The 19668-nt window shown below is 54.2% G+C and overlaps 1 protein-coding gene across 4 annotated transcripts in view; it reads left to right on the forward strand.

The window, feature by feature from the left end:
* Positions 1 to 3244: 3244 nt before the first annotated feature.
* Positions 3245 to 19668, forward strand: part of DISP3 (dispatched RND transporter family member 3) — a 54119-nt gene continuing 37695 nt past the window's right edge. For 3 of the 4 annotated variants that reach the window (XM_027060422.2, XM_053207177.1, XM_027060420.2), the window contains exon 1: positions 3245 to 3690. The gene's annotated coding sequence lies outside the window, so the exon portion shown is untranslated. The remainder of the gene's footprint in view (positions 3691 to 19668) is intronic. The other variant, XM_027060418.2, reaches the window with a different exon arrangement.

Below are 19668 nucleotides of genomic sequence, written 5' to 3' on the forward strand. Positions count from 1 at the left end.
TTGTTGCCTATAAATCTGTGCTCCCCCTCAGCTGAAAAGATACTTGCAGGCATATTACAGGCACAGGTCATTATACTCCCATTTTGCAGTTGAGGAAACTGCGTCTCAGAGAAGTGAAGTGACTTACCCAAGGTCATACAATTAGTAAAAGACCCCAATATCTAGAGCTCTTTCTAACACACCCTAGTTCACTTGGTGAACTCTCATCATTGATTTCCTGGAGAAGGTGAGACAGGAGGTTGGGGCCAAGAGCTCCAAAATCAGAGTGTGAGCGGATGGAAGAGAGAATTACTTTTAAATGTAATCATTCAATTCCCTGATGCTGGAACAATGGAGCAGCAGTCTTAATCTACTATACTTTTCAGGATAAACACCTCCAGCCCTCCCATTTACTCTTCCCCTCAGCTGCTCAACCATCTGGTGAGAGGACATGGTTTGTACACAATCCGCCTCATCAGGGGTGGGGCAAAGAAGTGAGAAGTGTTATGGTCACCTCCTGGTGACCTCTAGCTCAACAGGAAACTATCATCATCATCACCACGACCTAATATTTATTTAGAGCTTGGTTTGTGCCATGCACTGTGCTAAATGCTATTTGTACACTGAGATTTACTCATCTAATAAACTTTTTATAACCACCACTATGAGGTAAGTACTTTACCATCCCCATCTTATAGACGAAATAACTGAGTTCAGCAAGGTGAAGGGACTTGCCCAAGGTCACGCAGCTGGTAAGGGGTGGAACAGAAATACAGCTTTCTCGCGAGTGGTGGAGTCAGAAGCTGACTCCTTCAGACATCGTTGGAGAGAAAATGAAAATAGAAATAAAGGGTCGGGAACGAAGGACAAAGCAGCCCTTTATAGCTCAAGCCCCTTACAAAAGAAGCTTTTCAATTAGTCGTGAAGATAGAGTATAAGGGAAGCCGCTTATCGGCACCAAGAGGCATTTAAATCAGACTCAGGAAGAACTTCCAGCAGACAGCACTGGCGTGGGGGGCTGGGGGGTGGGTGTAGAATCTCATTCTCTGCAGCCTTTCTGTTGGGCAGATCATTGAGGTAAAGGAAGCCTCAGGGAGGTACCCTGAGTTTGGGGGGGGGGATCTCTGACTCCAGCGTCCCAGTCGCCCCCTAAACAGGCATCCTGCAGGCAGAGTGGGAGTGGGTGGGGGGAAGGAAGTCTGAGGATGAGGCCCCGCGAGGAGGCTTCTCATGACTTTCCACACCCGCGCCAGCTCCCGCTGCCACTACCAGCCCCACTTTATGGCAGGCATATTTCAAAGGCCCGGTTCCATTTGCATTTTTAAAACTCTGCTGATGGCCTGGGAAAATTGCATCCTTTCAGTGTTCCTGGGTACCACACTCCTCCCTCCCTCCCTCCTCCCCCACTCCGTTGGCCTCCTCCTCTGCATCCTCGGTACCCAGAAATCTCTGGCCAAGGGCAGAGCAAGCCCACCCCCCACTAGAGATCATCTGGAGGCCCCCAGAGGCAGGGAGGGTGTGGGGGAGAGTGTGGCCAAGGTGGCCACAGCTGTGGCTAGCTAGGCTGCATGAAATTGGGGCCCCAAACCATTAAAAATCTTCCCCAGGGGAGAAGGGACTGTGTCCCCAGGATGGGCTGAGGGTGGCTCACACCATGGGGCACACAATGGCATTCCTTGTGGATCTGTCAGACTGAGAGGAACAGTGCAGGAGCCTCAGAGAACTTTGAGAAGGCTCCTGGAAGCAGCCATCCAACCAAACGAGAAGAGTAAGCCATTCCCCCAGCAAAGAAAACCCTTTGCTCTCAGCTGGGCTTGGGAACACATTTCGTGTCTCCCCTGTTGCTCCCTTAAAAACCAATCTTTGCCCCGTTCTCCTTCCTCCCGCCCTCTCCCATGGCTCCACATTTTCTGGCTTCTCTCTGGGATGTGGCAAGAGAGACCGGAAGTGTGTGTGTGGGGGGGGGTCCTGGGTCTGCTCTTTTGTGCTCCTATGTCAGATCTGGCCTCTGATCTTGGGGTAGCAACATACGCACTCCCCACTTCTCAGAAGATGCCTCCTGTCTCTGTCTCTCTCTTCCCTTATAGCTCAGGGTGGCACGCTTCGAGTCAGGAGCTGTCTCCAACCCAAAGTCTTCAAGGCCAGATGAAGCCACTGGGAGTCTTCTAACAGGCTTGGCCAGTCTGGCAATGGTTCCCTTGAGGATCCTGAGCACATGGGGAATGAGTGCCGGGGCAGGGACACTGGCTCGGGCCATTTGCTTCTGCATAGATGAGCTCTCGAGGCATCTAGGGTCATAAATACCAATGTGTCCAGTTGGCAGCGAGCCAGTGGGTACAGTTCCCTGGGACTGCACACCAGAGAGACAGAGCAGGAACGGCAGGTGAGTGACAGGGTGCCACGCAGCGCCTTAAAGTTAGGCATGCCCTCAACTCAGCTTTCCTCTTTTAAAGAGAAGGGCTGGAGAAACTGGGTTGAATACCTGCTGTGGGTGCGGGGCTTGGTGTTTCATTTTGGAACTCTCTGGTGTTCTCATCTCTCCTCTAAGCTGGGAGCTTGCTGCAGGAGGAGGTTCTGATTCCCCATCTCTGTCTTCCCTGATCCTCCCAGCACACAGTCTGAGGATGCACGATAAACTCCCGGCTCACCCCTCACACAACAGTGGCAGTGGCCTCCCTTCTTTCTGGTTTTTGTAAGTAAAACCTGCATCTGGGGTCCTACAGCTCCCTGGCTTTTGAGGCATCCGCCTCCGCTCTCCCCTGGTGACAGCAGTGCCAATGCCCTCTGAGCCCCGATGAAGAGAAAGGGGTCAGGCACCGGTCTCTGTTCCCCAGCCCCTTCTCCTTGTGGCCTTTCGGCCAGGGGTGTCAGGCAGACCATGTGCTAGAGCTGGAGGGATGCCGGGTCCCAGGGGCTGGCGTGGCTCTGGGCTCTGGTGCCAGAGAGGTGAATGGAGAAGGAGGGAAGAAGGGACGGCGCCAGGAGCCCGAGTTTGGCAGCTCCGTCCGGAGGAGACCCGGGGACGCCCTAGAGTGTCCAGGCGGCTGGTGATCTGCCAAAGCTGCGAGGACTGGGAGAGGAGCGAAGACGGGGGAAGAGACCTGGGAACCTACGAAACTTGGGGGCGGGGCAGGAGGCACAGCCTGGGCCGTTTGCAGAGGCGTGGACCCACCCCCAGGGGTCGCTGCGCCACCCGCTGCCCCGCCCGCTGGCAATGGGAGCCCGCTTGTACCACCGCGCGGCTCCCGCAGGGGGAGCGGCAGCCACGGCGGCGCCTGGCGGCGGGCTCCAGGGACAGCAGTGCGCGGCGGAGCGCAGGCCCTTGCCGGCCACTGACGCAAAGCCAGGCGGCGTGGAGGCCTGAGGCGCCAGTGGCTAGGAGGCGGCGCGGCTCTAGAGCCTGCGCCCGACACCCCCATACCCCGTGGTAGGAGCCGGGACCCAAACAAAGGCGGGCGGCGAATAAAAGGCTGCGGCGGCGCCGAGCGCTCGGGTTGCGCGCTGGGGACCAGTCTCAGCGCTAGGCTGTGCGCGGTCTGCGCTCTCTGGAGCGGAGCGGGGAACTCGGGCCTCCTGCAGCTACGAAGAGCATCTCCCTGCGACTTCCGCGAGGGGACAAGTCCTCACGGCGGGGTGGCCGCAGCCCCCGGCCCCTCCGGTGCGCCTCCTTCCCGCGCCCGCGGCTCAGCCAGCCCAGCTTGGCCAGCCGAGGTGAGTGCGACTGCCCCTGGGCGCCATCCGGGTCGGGGCTGGGGGGATGCATCGCTCGGAGGAAGGGACAAGCCCTCCGCGCCGCTCCCACCCCGGCCTGCGCGGGGCTGTGTGTGAAGTTCTCTCGCTCTCCAACCAGCCCTGGGTGCAGGCCTTGGCGCCCCCCCCCCGCCCCCGCCGGGAAAGCCAGCCGGTAGTGGGCAGAGCCCGGAGCTGGCCCCCCGTGGCCGGGCTCCAGCTCCGCACCAACTCCTCACGGGGCCGGAGCAGCTTCATTCTGCACGGGCCAGTTTGAGGTCCACACCGGGCGAGGCTTCCGATCTCCCGGGAGGCTTCACACTCCGGCCCCCTGCTCGTCCTCGCGGGTGGATGACTGATTCCGTAAAAGTTGAGTCAGTCTGAAGCCGCCCTGGATCCGGCTCTCGGCCTGGCTAGAGTGGGAGGGAGGAAAAGGTGACTGACCTCCTCTCCATCCACTCCCTACCTTAGCGCACTCATGCTTTCACCCAGACGTTTCCCGAGTCCTGGAAAGCAATGAACCTGGCTGCAGGTCCAGCCGGGCGCGCGGGAGCTCTGGGGCAGACCGGGCAGGCGGTGGAAGCCGAGCGCGATAGGGGAGCCCCGTGCCCTGCCGAGAACGCGAGTGAAGGTGGAGGTGCGGTGGGCAGCGGGGCCGTAGCGGCGCGGAGGGTTGGGGTAAGATTCCTGGTGCGATTGGCGCGGAGTCCCCCGAGCCAACCCCGGCCGCTGGCAGAACTTTTCCCAACTCCCCCGGGGGTGGGGGGGGGGAACCCGCAGGTGGACTAAGAAGGCGCCTCCAAGAAAGACTTGGAGGCTTCCTTTCCTCGGCTCCTGTCTGCTACACAGCCGGCGCCAGATTCCCGCGGTCCCCCTGAGGCTGGGCGCAGGTCCCCTCCCATCCAAGCCCCGGGTCAGCACCGCGGACAGCGCCGCGAGGCGGCCTCCGAGACCCACAACCCCAGCGCAAGCTCACGGACCCACAGTCCATGCGCACACCCACGCAAATCTACAGACCACAAACAATCCCCACACAGATTCATAGTCCACTCACGCAAACATACATCCATTCACAGCCCACACACAGAGGGAAGATCCACTCGCACGTGGACACACTCAGGTCTCCCCACAAGCACGAGCATCCAGGCGGGCATCTTCACTCCGGATCCTGCTGTTCCCCGACATCTTACTAAGCCCCAGACTCCGGAGCTCAACCCCTGGGTGCTCACAGGGGTGCCCAGCGATTCACAGAGCTGCTTGGGCTCCCCGTGCACACACACACTTCCGGGTGGGGTGGGGGGTGGGGTAGAGGAGCAGCTACCCCCTCTTTGCCCCCCGCCCCCCCCCCCCCACCAATGCAGACCTGAGCAGAAAACCCGGCATCTGCCAAATGGAAGGAAGAGGCTGTGGCCCAGTGGAATCTGGGCAGAAGCCTGGCCTTAACAGAATCTTGGTTTTAGCCTCAGAATCCATTTTGCTTTGCTCACCGCCCCCATGCCTGCTCCCCTTCCTCAAATGTACTCCAGACAAATCTCCTACAACCAGAGTACACACCCCTCTTTCTGCATCATTTTTTGCTTGCACTTTCTCTTTGTTTCCCTGCTCTGTTCTCCTCTCCCATGTGTATCTCCCCCCCCCTCCTTTTTTTTTTTTTTGTCTTTCTCACCAGTTCCTCCTTCCCAGCTGCCTTCACTCTCTCCCCAACTTTCCTTCAGCCTGGGTCTGATCCAGTCACTCTGCTCCCATATGGACACAGATGACCCTTAGGAGGAGCTGACTCCATTCTCTGGGCAGACTCCATGCCTCCACTCCCCTCCCTTTGAAAGTCTGACAGCACCCCTCTCCCTGCCCATGGCCTCAGCCGCTTCCAGCCCCTCCCTGGGAATGTTTCTAGGACTGGATGCCCCAGAGCCTCCGCAGTGTCTCCAACAGGCTGGGATTCCTCTGTTGTGGAATCACAGCAAACCCTCACTCCATGGGGATTTTGAGGCATTCAGTACCCATGTTCTGGCTTGCCCTTTGATACCTCTTCTGCTATTGCCCTTAAACTCCAGTAACTCTGTTGGAAGAGGAAGCATCCCAGTGTGATGTGGTAGAAGAATCACTGGAGTGGAAGTGGGGAGACCTGGGTTCTAGTCTCAGCTTGGCCACAGTCTCCCAGTGTGTTCTTGGGCAAGTTACTTCCCTTCCCTGAGCCTCAGGCTTCCCATCGGTGCAGGGCTGGCTGAAGGGACCCTCAAGAGTCCCTGTTTGGTCCTAGTGATGTGGAACATCGACTCACTCTTGAGTGTGGGTGGGATTGAAAACATGGTTCTAACCTCAGGGGTTATGGTACCTTCCCCCCTGCCCAAAGCACCCACCACTGGTGAATTCTTTCTGTCCCCTGAGCAGTGGATGTTAAGATGATTTCCTTTATAGGGCCAGAGATGTCAAGTAATTTTCTTGAGGTCACATTGCTGAAGTGCAATCGCCATTGGGGCAGACATTGATTCCCCTGTCAGTATGTCTTCTATGTGAACCACTGATTCTGCTGGCGGATGCTTAGTGGATGAATGAATGAATGAGTAGAAACGGAGGAACTTACGCCTGGACCTCCTGCCCCTCAGAGCCTTGGAATCATGGTTTAGGCTCTTTTGTCTGACAGTTTAAGCATTTAAACAACTCTCTGGTCTCTTCATCACCCCTTCCACTCACCTGGTCATCCAAAGGCAGATGGAGTTGTCTGAGCGAAGGTCCTTCCTCCTTGAGTTAAGGTCAATTCTGGGCTGCTTGTAAATGACCACAGAGAGGGGACTAGCTGAGAGCAGCTTTAGAGGGCTGCCTGGTGGGTAGGGTCTTGGCAATCAGCCCCAAATCCCTAAGACTTGACCAAGTCAGCTGTCCGTGGGCAGCTGGCCAAGACCTGAGACCAGGAGGCAAGACAGTCACTGCTGCCATTTGACTGAGCGGCCACTTCTTACAGCCCCATGAGCTGAGTACTGCAAAATCACCTTTACAGATGAACACAGTGAGATGCTGAAAGATGAGGTGGTTTCCCTAAGGGCAGTCTTCCAGCCCACTGTCAGTCATAAAAATAGGAACCCCAAAATGGTGGTGGTGGTGGTGACAGCAGTTGATAGTAACATTACTGATGTTGATAATGACGGCCGTGTTATTATGATTTTGGAAGCTCGATGATTAGTCTCTTTGGGCTTCTTCCCCCTCTTTGAAATTGTTTCCCCACCTGTATCTCTTCTACTCCGCCCCCCACCCAAATATGTGGAAACCCAGGGCTGGGCCAGGAGGCAGGAGTGTCTGATTGTCAATGGACCCTAGCTGAGAGAAAGATTGTCGTTTTAAATCCTCCTTCCCCACCAGAGCATGTCTCCTGCCAGAGGAGCCACAGCGGTGTCAAAGTCTGTCAAAACACCCTTCCAAGCTGGGTTCCAAATGCAAAGCCCAGGGAAAATAAATAAAGAGGGCAGTGTCGGCCCGAAATAGAAACATGCACCAACTCACAAATATGCATGTTTTCTGAAAGTCGCATTTCACGGGCAGACAGTGCGGCTCACACTCCAGCTGCTCGACAAAAGCCAGAGGCACGGGTGCTGCCGGGATAGCCCAGAGAAGGTGGCCGAGCCTCCCCTGGTGAGTGAGCTCCCTGCCTGGCCACGGAGAGACCAGACGGCCGCTTCTGCTCCTTCCAGCTGGAAGGCACACGGGTGGGAGGGCTGCAATTAATGTGTGTCTGTAGGCTCATCAGAGCTCTTTGGAAATGGGCATCATTCAAGGCTAATGGCCTCAGTCCTCTGCCTTACAAACGGAGCAGCAGGCTGAGAATAACAATGCTGATAATGAGGCTGCCGTTTGCTGATTACCTACTAAGCATGTATAGATACTATTTCACTTAACCTTGTAAGCATCTCTCGTGGAGTACGGATCATTATTCCCATTTAATATATGGGAAAATCAAGGTTCAGAGAAGTGAAGAAGCTTCCCTAAAGCTGTACACCTAAAAGAGGCCACACTGGGGTCAGATTTTAATCAAATAAAGCAAAAGACCCTACTTTGGCCAGGATTCTGCATTGTTTCTGGTATTCATTCATTCATTCATTCATTCATTCACTGAATGAATGGTTTTTGTCAAGAAACCATTTACATGATTGTTTTGAAAAGAATGTAAATTCCTCTACTGGTCCCACCAAGGGTGAAAGGTGCAGGGCTGTCCCCTGAGTTTAGCTCTGGCCCTGTCTCAGGGAGAATGGGTTTCCAGGGCTGGGACTGGGGGCTTTGCCTTTGCATCTTGGATTGTCACCAACCATGGGAGCCCAAACCTGTCTGCCTGTGGAGGGGCTCAGGCAGGAGCCCCCGGTGAGGCTTGGACTAGGAAAACAGTTGACCTCTGTGACATGCCAGGGCTACCGATGGGGAGGTTACTTCAGAGGGGGTGGGTTACCCAGCATCACGCAGCACATTGGTGGTAAGGCCCAAACGCCAGGGAGTCAGGCTGGCCGCCTTGAGTATGGGAAGCATCCAAGTGGCCTCAGAGAAGGAGCTGAGCCAATACAGGCAGTAAAGATAATACTTCTCTTCCAACTGCAGGGGTGAAATGCAGCTGGCTTTCATTGCATTTTGCACCAAGTCCTCTCCCCCACACCCTGCACCCCCAGCTCAAACCTGACCCTGCCAACCTGCCCAGGTCCCCACCTATGCATCATCATGAACAACAACACTAGCAAATACAGAACACTGACCATGTGCCAGGTGCTGTGCTAATGTTTGAAGAGGCTGAACCCTCCTCTACAAGAAAAAGCCATCTCCTTATTCCTGCAATCCCACAAGTGTCTGCCTGGGCAGACCCATTGTGCACCAGGCACTGGGTGCAGAAGTGGAAAAGCCTGTCTCTGTCCTTGGAGGGCTCACCAGAGTCTCCCATCCTCGCCTGGCGTCTCCTCCCTGGAGCAGAGGTGATGGGTGAAAGTGATGGCTCCTCTAGGTCCCCCACTAGAAGCAGAAGAGGAACCCAGGTGTCTGTCCTTTGGGGCTCAGAGGACATGATCCAAATAAGCAGTCATTCCAGGGTCAGGAGGAAAGTTTCCCACCGGTGGTGCCCACAGCACACCTGGGTGCTCTTCCTAGCATGATGTCTTGGTGGAAGATGGGATGTAGGGAAAGCTTGTCCCCGCCCAACCATCTGCCCGAGGCATCCGACACACATACTGGCACCTGGATGACATGTCCTTTGCCAAACCTTGTTACTAGAGGACACATGACTGCCAGCTGGAAGCTATTCCTATCATGGAGCAGAATGTGGAGATCTCCTTGTCTCTGGGGAAGGTGGCTTAAATGGGGCTGAGCTGGGCAAAGGGTTTGGCAAACTGGCGGTCCTTGGATGTTTGGGGGGAGAAGTATGTGTCCCTCCCTCCCATACTGGCCTTTGCACTGTCCTGGGGGTGGTTTCTTGTGTTCCTAGCTGGGAGAGTTCTGGAGAATGACCCATCTGATGATGATGATGATGATGATGATGATGATGACGACGATGATGATGATGAATCTTTTTTTTAAAAATTTGGTTAGTTCAATATTTATTTATTTTTGAGAGAGACAGAGAGACAGAGCATGAGCAGGGGAGGGGCAGAGAGAGAGGGAGACACAGAATCCGAAGCAGGCTCCAGGCTCTGAGCTGTCAGCACAGAGCCCAACACGGCACTCGAACTCACGAACCGTGAGATCATGACTTAGCCAAAGTCAGACATTCAGCCAACTGAGCCATCCAGGAGCCCTGATGACAGTGATTCTAATCATGGCCAACATATTTGGAATGTTTACTGCTTGCCAGGCACTGGGCTTAGAGCTTAATGGGTGTTATAATTTCATCCTCATACCTGCCCTATGAAGGCATTACTATTATTTTTTTAAAGGATTTTCCTTTTTTTAAAGCTTTTTTATTTATTTTGAGAGAGAGAGTGCCAGGGAGGGGCAGAGAGAGAGAGAGAGAGAGAGAGAGAGAGAGAGAGAGAATCCTAAACAGGCTTCATGCTGTCAGCATAGGGCTCGAACCCACGAACTGTGAGATCATGACCGGAGACAAAATCAAGAGTCAGACGCTTAACCGACTGAGCCCCCCAGGCACCCCAAAGCATTACTATTATTATTTCATTTTAAGGATGAGAAATGTGAGGCACAGAGAGACAAAGCAAGTTGCTGGTGAGTGATGGCGCTTGAGACACAGGCAAGCTGGGCTCAGCACTGACCCCAGATGATGATCGAGGCCCTTCTTTGGCCTTTATCTTGATGTAGGTCTCTAAAGATTGCAGCCAAAATACTTTTCGGATCCTTCAGTAATCTGAGTAACTTGTACGTATGGACTGGGGCCATGTCCCGGTTGACAGGGTGACATGGGTTGACCACTTGCTTCTTGACTGCCAAACAGCCAAGCGGGCCATGTTTCAGATGTCCATATGCATGCCACATCTGGTAGCCTGGCGGGACTTGCCTGCCTTTCTTCCAGATGTTTCCCCTTTTCATGCCATGTAGACACAGCTGGGACTCAAATCCCTCTGGATATGACTGCATGTGCGAGATCCCTGGGTGAAAAGTATTTGCTGGTTTTAAAGCATCATCTTGTGGCTTCACAAAGGCAGGATGTTGGTTTTGGTTCCTCTCTGCCATCCAGGCCTGAGACACATTAGGCTAAGCTAGAGAGAAGTCAGGCCTTGGAAAAGTGTCAGCGGCCAGAGGAGAAGACCCCTCCTTCCCTTCTTCAACTGAAGAAGCTGGGGGGAAGCTGACTGGTGAAGAACATTGCAGGCTAGTAACATCTGCATGCTCCTTGCAAGGGCTCCTGACTTTCTGACCCTGTTTTCCAGAGGCTTTGAGCAGATGGTTCCAGAGTAACAGAGCCAGGAATTTGTGATGAGCAGGAACATGTCAGCCAAGAGGTACTCTTGGGCATTAATGACCATGAGAATAGATCCGGGGTGGGAAGGTTCATAGAGTCTTCTGGAGAAAAGGAGTTCAAGATAAAGGTAATTTAACAGAAAGTCTTTAGTTTAGTTTTAATTTACTGTTTCAACCGTTTTTTAAAAGGTTTATTTATTTATTTTTTAGAAAGAGAGAGAGAGCAGGAGAGGAGGAGAGAGAGAGAGAGAGAGAGAGAGAGAGAGAGAGAGAAAATCCCAAGCAGGATCCACACTGTCATTGCAGAGCCTGATGTGGGGCTTGAACTCATGAACCGTGAGATCATAACTTGAGCGGAAACCAAGAGAGTTGGACGTTTAACCAACTGAGCCGCCCAGGTGCCCTGGAAACTCTTTATTTTACAGCAAGCACCATCAGGTGAATGAATTAAGACAATGAATGAATGAATGAATGAATGAATGAATGAATGGGTAAATGTAGAATTGGTAAGTGGGGCTGGCAGACTTTGACAGCCAGGACCTTGATCTGGCAGAGCCTGACCCCAAGTACTGACAAAGGGAAGGGACCTGTTCTTGTCCCCTGGAACACCCTTCAGCACAGGATCAGGGAGAGATAGTCTGAGGCCTTGAACCTTGGCCCCTCACTGAGTGCCCCACCCCCATCCCATTCTGCAGGACCCTCCAGTCACAGGTGTCCTCTGGCTCCTGGCCATGGCAGGGATTGAAACCCAGAGGCTGCACAGCTGATGGGGGTTGCAGCCCAGCACCCTGTGAAATCTGCAGCATTCTTTACCTTCCCAGCTGCTCCCCTAGCCCTCAGCCACCCTATTTGCTCTCTTGTCACACTTCTGTGTCCTGGCCTTGTGGGGTCTCCGAATGACAGAACTGGAAGTTATCTAAAAGCTCATTGCGTCCAGCCCTCCCACTTGACAAAGGGCAAACTGAGACCCAGGAAGGAAGACTAGCCTGAGATCACAAGCAAGGAGGAGACAGAGCCCCGTTACTGTGGAAGGATTTGGAGTGGGGATTCCCACTGACTTAGGGTGATACTGCACCACTGAGCAGGGGTGGTATGGGGTGGAAAGGAACTGGGATTCTTGAGTCCAGGTAACTTCACTGGGGTCTCTTGTGGTCCCCGCAGCTGGGAGCCACAGCCAGTTGCTGGGGCCCAGAATCTCCTGGGAAAGGCAGCGGAGTTGAGGAAGGATGCTTAGAGATGTGCTCTTTATCCCGGGGCCCTCTGCTCTGCCTGCTCAGCGTGGACCCTTAATTCCTGTCTCTGTAGACAGCTGCACCATCATGGGGTGTGGGGTGAGGCCGAGAGCCCGTGTCAGACTCCCCACCCTGTCGGGGGCCTCTGTGCCACTCCCCACTATAGGCACCCGAGTTGTCATCATCAGTGTAGCCAGGAAGCCCTTCCCTGGAGCCACTGACCGGTGTGGGCACTGAAGGTGCATTTCTACCTAGACACTCAAGTCGATGAACTCACTTGCTAGTCCCAGATGCTCCTCTCCTCCCTTCCCTGGGGCCTGAGCTGTGCCTAGGCTGTGGCCAGGATGACTCTTTGGGGGGCGGGGGGTGCGGACCCTGAGAAAGACCGAGGGAGATGAAGAAGGCGCTCACCTGTGTGCGCACCAGCAGGGATCAGGAGGGCTGATTCCAGAACTCGGAGAGTTTCAAACATGTAAGGCTCAAATAAAGTCCAATATAGTGAGGAGAGTGCCGAGCTTATCAGAAATCCGGTTCAAAGAAATCCCTTTACTTCTTTTAGCCTCAGTTCTTGTTTGCAAATTGGAAATAAGTCCTAGGACTTGAAACCCCACGTGAAAATGATCTACAAGCTGTAAGATGCTGCGTAGACGCATCCCCCAGGATGTGAGGGGCAGGGGCAGGGCTGGCTCTGTCTTGGGGATGCAAGGTCTGAGCAGCATCCAGCATCTCCTTCCTGTGCTTTCGGCCGGTGCTGGGCTCCTTGGCCCTCCGCAAGTGTCAGCAGCAGGGGCTGGGGAAGCTCGGAGTGCTCAGAGGGGACATTTACCCTAAGGGCTCTCCCTGTTTTTTTTCTGGCAGTCAGGCTGGGGTACAGCCTCCCTGGAGCTCCATCCCAAGCCAGTCGTGGTGGCCTCTCTGTGGTCTGAGCACTTCGTATTATGTGCTTTTTTATCTTTTGTGTTCCAATTTACCTCCATGCTTGTCTTTCGTGGTGTGGGGCTGAGAAGGGTCTTGCAATGTCCTTGGGCCCACAGATGTGGTCTGGGGGCTCTGGGGGGGGGGGTGGGAAGGGATACAGTTTCCAAAGCCTCCCCCAGAGCTGATTACTGACAGGTGGCCGGCCACCTGCTGTGTCCCAGCAAAGCTGATGGCACCTAGGACGTACTGCTTGGCTGGTGTCAGAGCATTTACCCCTCCCCCAGTCATACAACAGCTTCTGGATGGGGTGAAGGGCAGCCCTCTGCCTTTCCTTTGTGTCCCCCTCTTGGGCAGAGGCCGAGAACACAAAGGGCGAGGGTGTGAGAGCGTCTCTCCCCAGGTGGGGGACCACCATCCAGAGGTATTCAGTGACTTGTTCTGAGCCACACAGCAGGCCAGTGCCGAGGCCCAGAGGGCCGCTTCTTCTGCCCTAGATACACATCCCCCCGCTTCTGCCTCGTTCCTTGTCCCTGAGCTTGGAGCTGCAGGGAGAGCTGGCTGGAGCCAGAGATGATAGGGGAATCGTTTTACATATTTGTTAATCGGGTCTCGGAGACAGAGAAGGACCCCAAGCTCATCATCCACGAAGGAATCCAATTTGGCTTTTATGGCCATGGTTATTGGTCGTGTTTTGTGCGAATCTTTTTATTTTTTATTAACCTAGCGGTCTGGGGCTGGGGAGCTGATTGGCTACTGGGCCCTGTGGACACTGAAGTCCAGACAGCAGCCAGGACTTGGGACCAGGGAGTGGGGAAGAGGTGGTGGGAGGCAGACAGGTTGGCCAGAGCATGTAGTGAGGGTTTTCAGGAACCTTCTGACCCTTCAAGCAAGGGACGCCTGGGGGCCTGGCTGTATTTTACGGCCTCTGTAAGTGTTGCTGGTTTTATTAAGCTTTCATTGCCTCTTCTTTAGAGATGCCAAGGTCGCCTGGAGGGCTCCAGGAGTCCGGACTGATGGGTCTGGGCTATGAGGTCTGAGTTCCTAGGCGGCAAGAGGTGTGGGGGAGGGGCAAGAGGTGTAGAGTGGGGCAGTCTGGGTGGAATCCCTCTTAGCAGTAGAGCACAGAGGCTAAAATGATGGGCTCTGACATTGGGCCTGCAGAGGCCCGGATCCCCACCCCACCCCTGCACACTGCCTCATAGAGCTGAGGCTGGACCAGAGAGGACATAAGTAAAGTGCCCAGTGATGGGCACACGGCAGTGCCTGGTGGATGCGAAGCTCCCTGCCCAGGCCCCTCCCACAGCTTCTGCCAGAGAGTAAGCTCTTGGCCTGCTGTTTTCTTTCACTGCTGGTTGAAGAGCTGGTTGGCAGATCTGGGCGGCCTGTGTCCCTCTCTCTGGACGTAAAGTCCTGTTCCTGGCCCAGATGCCGTCATCTCTTCCCTCCTCACGGCTGGAGGAAGAGGCGCTTAGAGGAGTGAGCCCTGAGTCCATCCACAGGGCCCCCCGGGGGTGTGGTGAGCCTGCAGAGAGGCAAGCATGAGCCGCAGGAAAGGGAGTGCCAAAGGCTAGACCACCTGCCGGAAGAAACCACGGGGAGCTGGGGAAGGTGACCAGGACAGCAGAGTCTTTCAAGGAATACTCCCGGGCCACCTGCAACAGAATCACCCGGGGAGGTGGTATCACTAGATTCCTGGGCCTTGCCCCCCCCCCCCCCCCCCCGAGAGTCTGAATGACTGGATCTGGTGTCTGGCCCAGAAGTTTGCACTTGAACAAGCGCACCTGGTGAATGACCCATGTTAACATCTGAGGGCCAAGGTCGTAGAGAATGAAAGAGGTGGCTCCAGCCAATGTACAGCCCTGCACAGGAGCCGGGGCCGGATTTAGGGTTCTCCCCATCTCTGAAGCTCATACTGATCGCACCAGCAGCTGTGTGACTCAGTAAGCAGGTGTCACCATCGCCATTTCACAGATGGGGAAACCGAAACCCCAGGCGCCCAGCCAGCGGCAGAGCCAGGGTCTGACTCCAGGTGTATCTGACTGCAAAATCCATGCTTAGCTCCCCACTGCCCCCCGCCAAAATCAGGCCCTGATGCTCTTGGTACCCCAGATCCTTCTTAGCGTTGGGGGGAGGCCGGTTCTGTTCCCCTGAGCCCACTAGAGAGAACACACAGAACGGCGGAAGGTGGCAATGCTCTGGTGACCATTAATACTGGATTCCTCTGGTGCTGGCTGGGACATTCCCCGGGTGATATATTGACCAGAGCAAAGCTTGTTTGCCTGATATATATTGAGCTGTTGGGCTTGCGAGTCAGTGCCCAGTTTCCTCACCAGCTGTCAACCCCGGGAGGCTGGCTGTCCTTCATGTACTCTGTCTCCGCAGCCGGCCCCGGTCTGGGGAACACGGGGCCTGGACAGGCTCACCGCAGAGCCCCTGCCGACTCCCTCCCTCCCACCCCTTCTGCCTCCCTATAAATAAGCCCAGATTTGCTTTGTGAGAAGTGGTCACATGTGTCCTTCTGAACTTCCTGCCCTCTGCTGGCACATTTAGCTAATGAGGATATGGTGTTTCTTGAGGGGCAGGGGGTCTGAAGGGGAGTAGGGGCACGTGCGAGCTTCAACTACAGCTGCAAAGCCAGGTTTCTTCAGGGCTGGGGGAGGGGGCGGTTGTGGGGGGTAGATGGAGGACCTTCTTGCTGAGGGAAGGGTTCAGACACGCCCTGAGAGCCTCCCAACCATGCCCCTCCCTCTACGGATTTGGAGGGCATTGCCTGGCTCTTTTGCCATTTTCATTTGAGATTCTGGGTAGGACTTGGGGCTTCTTGAAGGAAGACCCCTAGGATCTAGCTGCTGGGATGGGGCTCCTGCCTCACCCCCACTTTCCCTCTGAGAAAACTGTATTAGAAAGAAATGGAACAAATAGGATGTAGGCTGATGGATGGATAGATAGATAGATAGATGAATTGGCTCACATGAGTTTGGAGACTAAGAAATCCCAAGGTCCACAGGCAGCAAGCTGGAGACCCAGGAGAGCTGATGGTAGTTCCAATCTGAGCCCAAAGGCCTGAGAACCAGGGAAGCAGATGATGTAAGTTCCTGTCCGAAATCCAGCAGGCTTGAGACCCAGGAAGAGCCGATGTCTGAGACTGAGTCTGAAGGCTGGAAAAGACTAATGCTTCAGCTCTAGCAGTCAGCAGAAGCCCCGTCTTACCCGGCCCTTTTATTCTAGTCAGGTCTTCGACTGATGGGATGAGGCCCACGTTATGGGGGGGTGGTCCTCTGCTTTCCTCAGGCTCCATATCCAGGATCATGTTTGGTCCAACGTCTGGGCATCCCATGGCCCAGCCACACAAAGGTAACCAACACACCCGTGTTCCCATTGGAGGGAAGGCTAGGCTTCCGAGACTGATGGGGACTTCCTTTAAGTCATGCCTTGAGCTGACAGGTACTGAAAGCAGAGTGATTTTTAGGTCTTGCAGTGCTGGTGCAGGCTTGCTAAAGAGCAGTGGGTTTTTTCAATGGGTATTGCCATCTCAGCTCTCAAGAAACTGACGGGCCACCTGGAATGCAGAAATGATCATGGGCTTCAGAATCCGTAGACCTGAGGTTCAAACTCTAGTTTCACCCCTTATTTGCTGTGTGACCGTAAGGGAGTCACTTAACCTCTCTGTTTATTCTTCTGTTAAGTGAGGACGCTCCTACTGCCTCCCTCACAGGGCTGGTGTATGAGGGAGGGTGGAGAGAGTACCTGGACCTTGCAGACACACAGCTAATTATTAGATTGTGATTATCTTAATGGGTGGCAGAGTGTCTGCAGTGAGTTAGTGGGGCTTTTAGCTTCACCCCATCTGGGTGATTTGGCCCCAATTTTACCACCATGTCTCCACTGCTCCTATAGCCTCCTGGCCTGAGATGGAGTGCCCAGGTCTTGGAGAAGGGCTGGGGATTCAGGATGGAAGGCACATAGCTGGGGCATCTGCAGGGAAGACGGGGCATCAGCAGATAGGGCATTAGGACACTGCTGCCCAGGAGGTCTCTCCCTTCTCCTGTCCGCCCTTCTCCACCTCAGATGAGCTGAATTCACCCAAAGGCGCCGACCCAGAACCAGGAAGCAGAGAAGGACATGATGTCCCCCACTTCAGTGTCAGGGGAGAATGGGACCATTCAACTCCAACTGTCTCATTTTGAACTTGCACGCACATCTCTCAGCCGAAGGGTAGAAGAATCAAACACCCCAAGATGTTTCTGAGGACCAGCGCCGCACCAGGGAGGCAAAACACCCCGAGACAGGAAGAAAAAGCTGATTAGCTCCTAATTGCCATTAAATTATATATACATGTATGTATTTGAAGTTGAATCTGCATGTCTAATGTGACTTTTAGTAGTCTGGCTGGGATAAGGGAATGAAGAAGGAATGTTTCTGTCACCTATCACGGGAAGGAGGGATGTTGTAACCAGCGCTGCAGGCAGGCTCTGGTGTGGGGCCATATCCCTGGGAGCCATGCTGCAGGAGAGCAAGAACTGGGTCGAGGGGGTCTTTGAGGCAACATTGCCTCCCACCAAAGCCCCATTCTGTCCAGGCTGGGGAGCGGGTCCATCTGGCTTGGGACTTAAAGAAGGCCTCTTTCCCTAGACCTTAAAAGTTGCTTCCCTATTTGGCTCTTTGGGAGCACGTGCCGTCTTCTCCGGACCTGGTGGCTCCCAGGGACTGCCAAGAAGTCCCCCCAGAATCTGCCGATGGAGCAGACTGAGCACTCCAAGCCGGAGTCCTGGCTCTGCCACTGAAATAAGACCTTGGGTGAGTCCCTTCTCTTTGCCTGGTCTCAGTGTCCCTATCTGGAAGACAAAGGGATTGGACTGCCTGTGCTCTGATGCCCCTTCTGGGACATGATCTACTCCCTGTTCATTAAAGAAAAATTTTAATGTTTACTTATTTTTGAGAGAGAGAGAGCACGAGTAGGTGAGGGGCAGAGAGAGAAGGAGACACAGTCCGAAGCAGGCTCCAGGCTCTGAGCTGTCAGCACAGAGCCCGATGCGCGGCTTGAACTCACGGACTGTGAGATCATGACCTGAGCTGAAGTCAGACACAACTGAGCCACCCAGGTGCCCTTCCCTGTTCATTTTAAAGAACCCTCTCGGGTCACCTGGGTGGCTTGTCAGTTAAGCCTCCAACTCTTGATTTTGACTCAGGTCATGATCTCACAGTTCATGGGTTTGAGCCCCGCTTGGGGCTCCTCGCTGACAGTGTGGCGCCTGCATGGGATTCTGTCTCTACTTCTCTCTCTACCCCTCCCCTGCTTGTTCTCTCTCTCTCTCAAAATAAATAAGCTTAAAAAAAAAAAGACCCCTCTCTTTCTCTCAGGAGAACAGGAGATTTCCACATTCGCTCACTCATTGGCCTTTGCCAGCTGCCTCTCTTCCAGGACCTTCTGTTTTCTAACCAGGGTCTCTCCTGCTGCAACTCAGTCACCCCCCCCTCTGCATTTGCTCTCCTTTGGGGACAGAACCCTCCTCCCAGGCCCTATTATCCTAACTCCTCAAAGAGTTGGAGGCTGTTCACAAAATCCCTTCCACACACATACACACACATTCTATTTTTAAATAAGTTTTTTTCCTCATTCTAAAAGTGAGGCTACACCTGATCATTGCAGAAAAATTGGAAATAGACAAGTATAAAGGAGAAAATGAAAATTACCCATAATCCTCCAAAGTAGAGATAACCATTGTAAGTGTTTTTTTTTCTTTTAATGCATGTGGAATTTTTTTTTCTGTTATAATATTGAGATTATGCTTCAAATGTGGCTTTGGATTGCCCCATGCCTGGCCCTTAACACTGGGCCAGGTTCCTCCCTCTGGGCCCCCCAGGGCCTACCATTCCCTTTCAGGCACCTGCCCCTCTTGATTCCCCCAAGAGAAGGGAGACCTTTTTTTGTGGATGTCTCCACCTTGTCTCCTGGGCACCTGAGAGGCTCAGAGTTCAATTCTGACCATCTCTGAGTGTGTGTGTGTGTGTGTGTGTGTGTGTGTGTGTGTAGGAGAGACAGAGACAGAGAGAGACAGGGGAGGGCAGAGAGGACGTTGGGCACTGAGCAGGCCCACCATGATGAAGACCGTGAAGGCATAATGGAAGTCGGCTCATGACGGGTCCCTCATAAGCTGTCCTTAGTGCCTTTCCATGGAGCAGCTGGAGCTCCTTGCTCGGCTAATCAATTCTCATCATTTGAGAAGGGAAAAGAAATGTGCAATTTGCTGCCCACCCTGTGGAAAAGCCCGAGGAGGTGGTTGTCCACTGAGGTGCTGCTGTCAGACCCCACCTGCCAGCTGAGGCCTCCCTGGGTTTGCTGAGGGTCTCTCAGACCCCACCCACCCTCGCTGGCCTGCAGACCAGGGCTTCTCTGCAGCTTGGCGGGAGTCACCACTAGAGGGACCTGAGGCTTTACCATCCCAATGCCAGATGGGGGAGACAGGGCCCCAGGAGCGGATGGACAGGCCCAGGGCCACACAGAAAGTTGATGGCTGAGCCAGGCCTGCAGCCGTGGTGGTCAACCACCAATCTGGTGTCATTTCCCACGTGGCAGCTTTTCTTTCCAGAGGTAGAGAAGACAAGTGTGGGGGTGGGAGGCATGAGAGACAAAGAACTCATCGAGTCCACTTCTTGTTTGTCCGTTTCACCCTCTTCAAGATCCTCCCCACCCCAGGCAGAAGAAACCATACTCTCGGCTGCATGTTTATATTGTTTGGTGATCATCCTCTGTCCTGGGGGAAGTTCTAATACCTAACCCAGATTCTCCAGAGATTCCTTTACCTTTCCTCATTCGACAATTATCCGAAACCCAGAACCCCAGCAGGGAACATGACAGCCAAGTCCCTGCTCTCTTGGAGTTCATGTCCACCCGGCTGTGGGGCTCTCACTGGGAGGCAGAATGGCTGTG

The sequence above is a fragment of the Acinonyx jubatus genome, chromosome C1, assembly GCF_027475565.1.
Source record: "Acinonyx jubatus isolate Ajub_Pintada_27869175 chromosome C1, VMU_Ajub_asm_v1.0, whole genome shotgun sequence".
In the NCBI taxonomy this organism is placed as follows: domain Eukaryota; kingdom Metazoa; phylum Chordata; class Mammalia; order Carnivora; family Felidae; genus Acinonyx; species Acinonyx jubatus.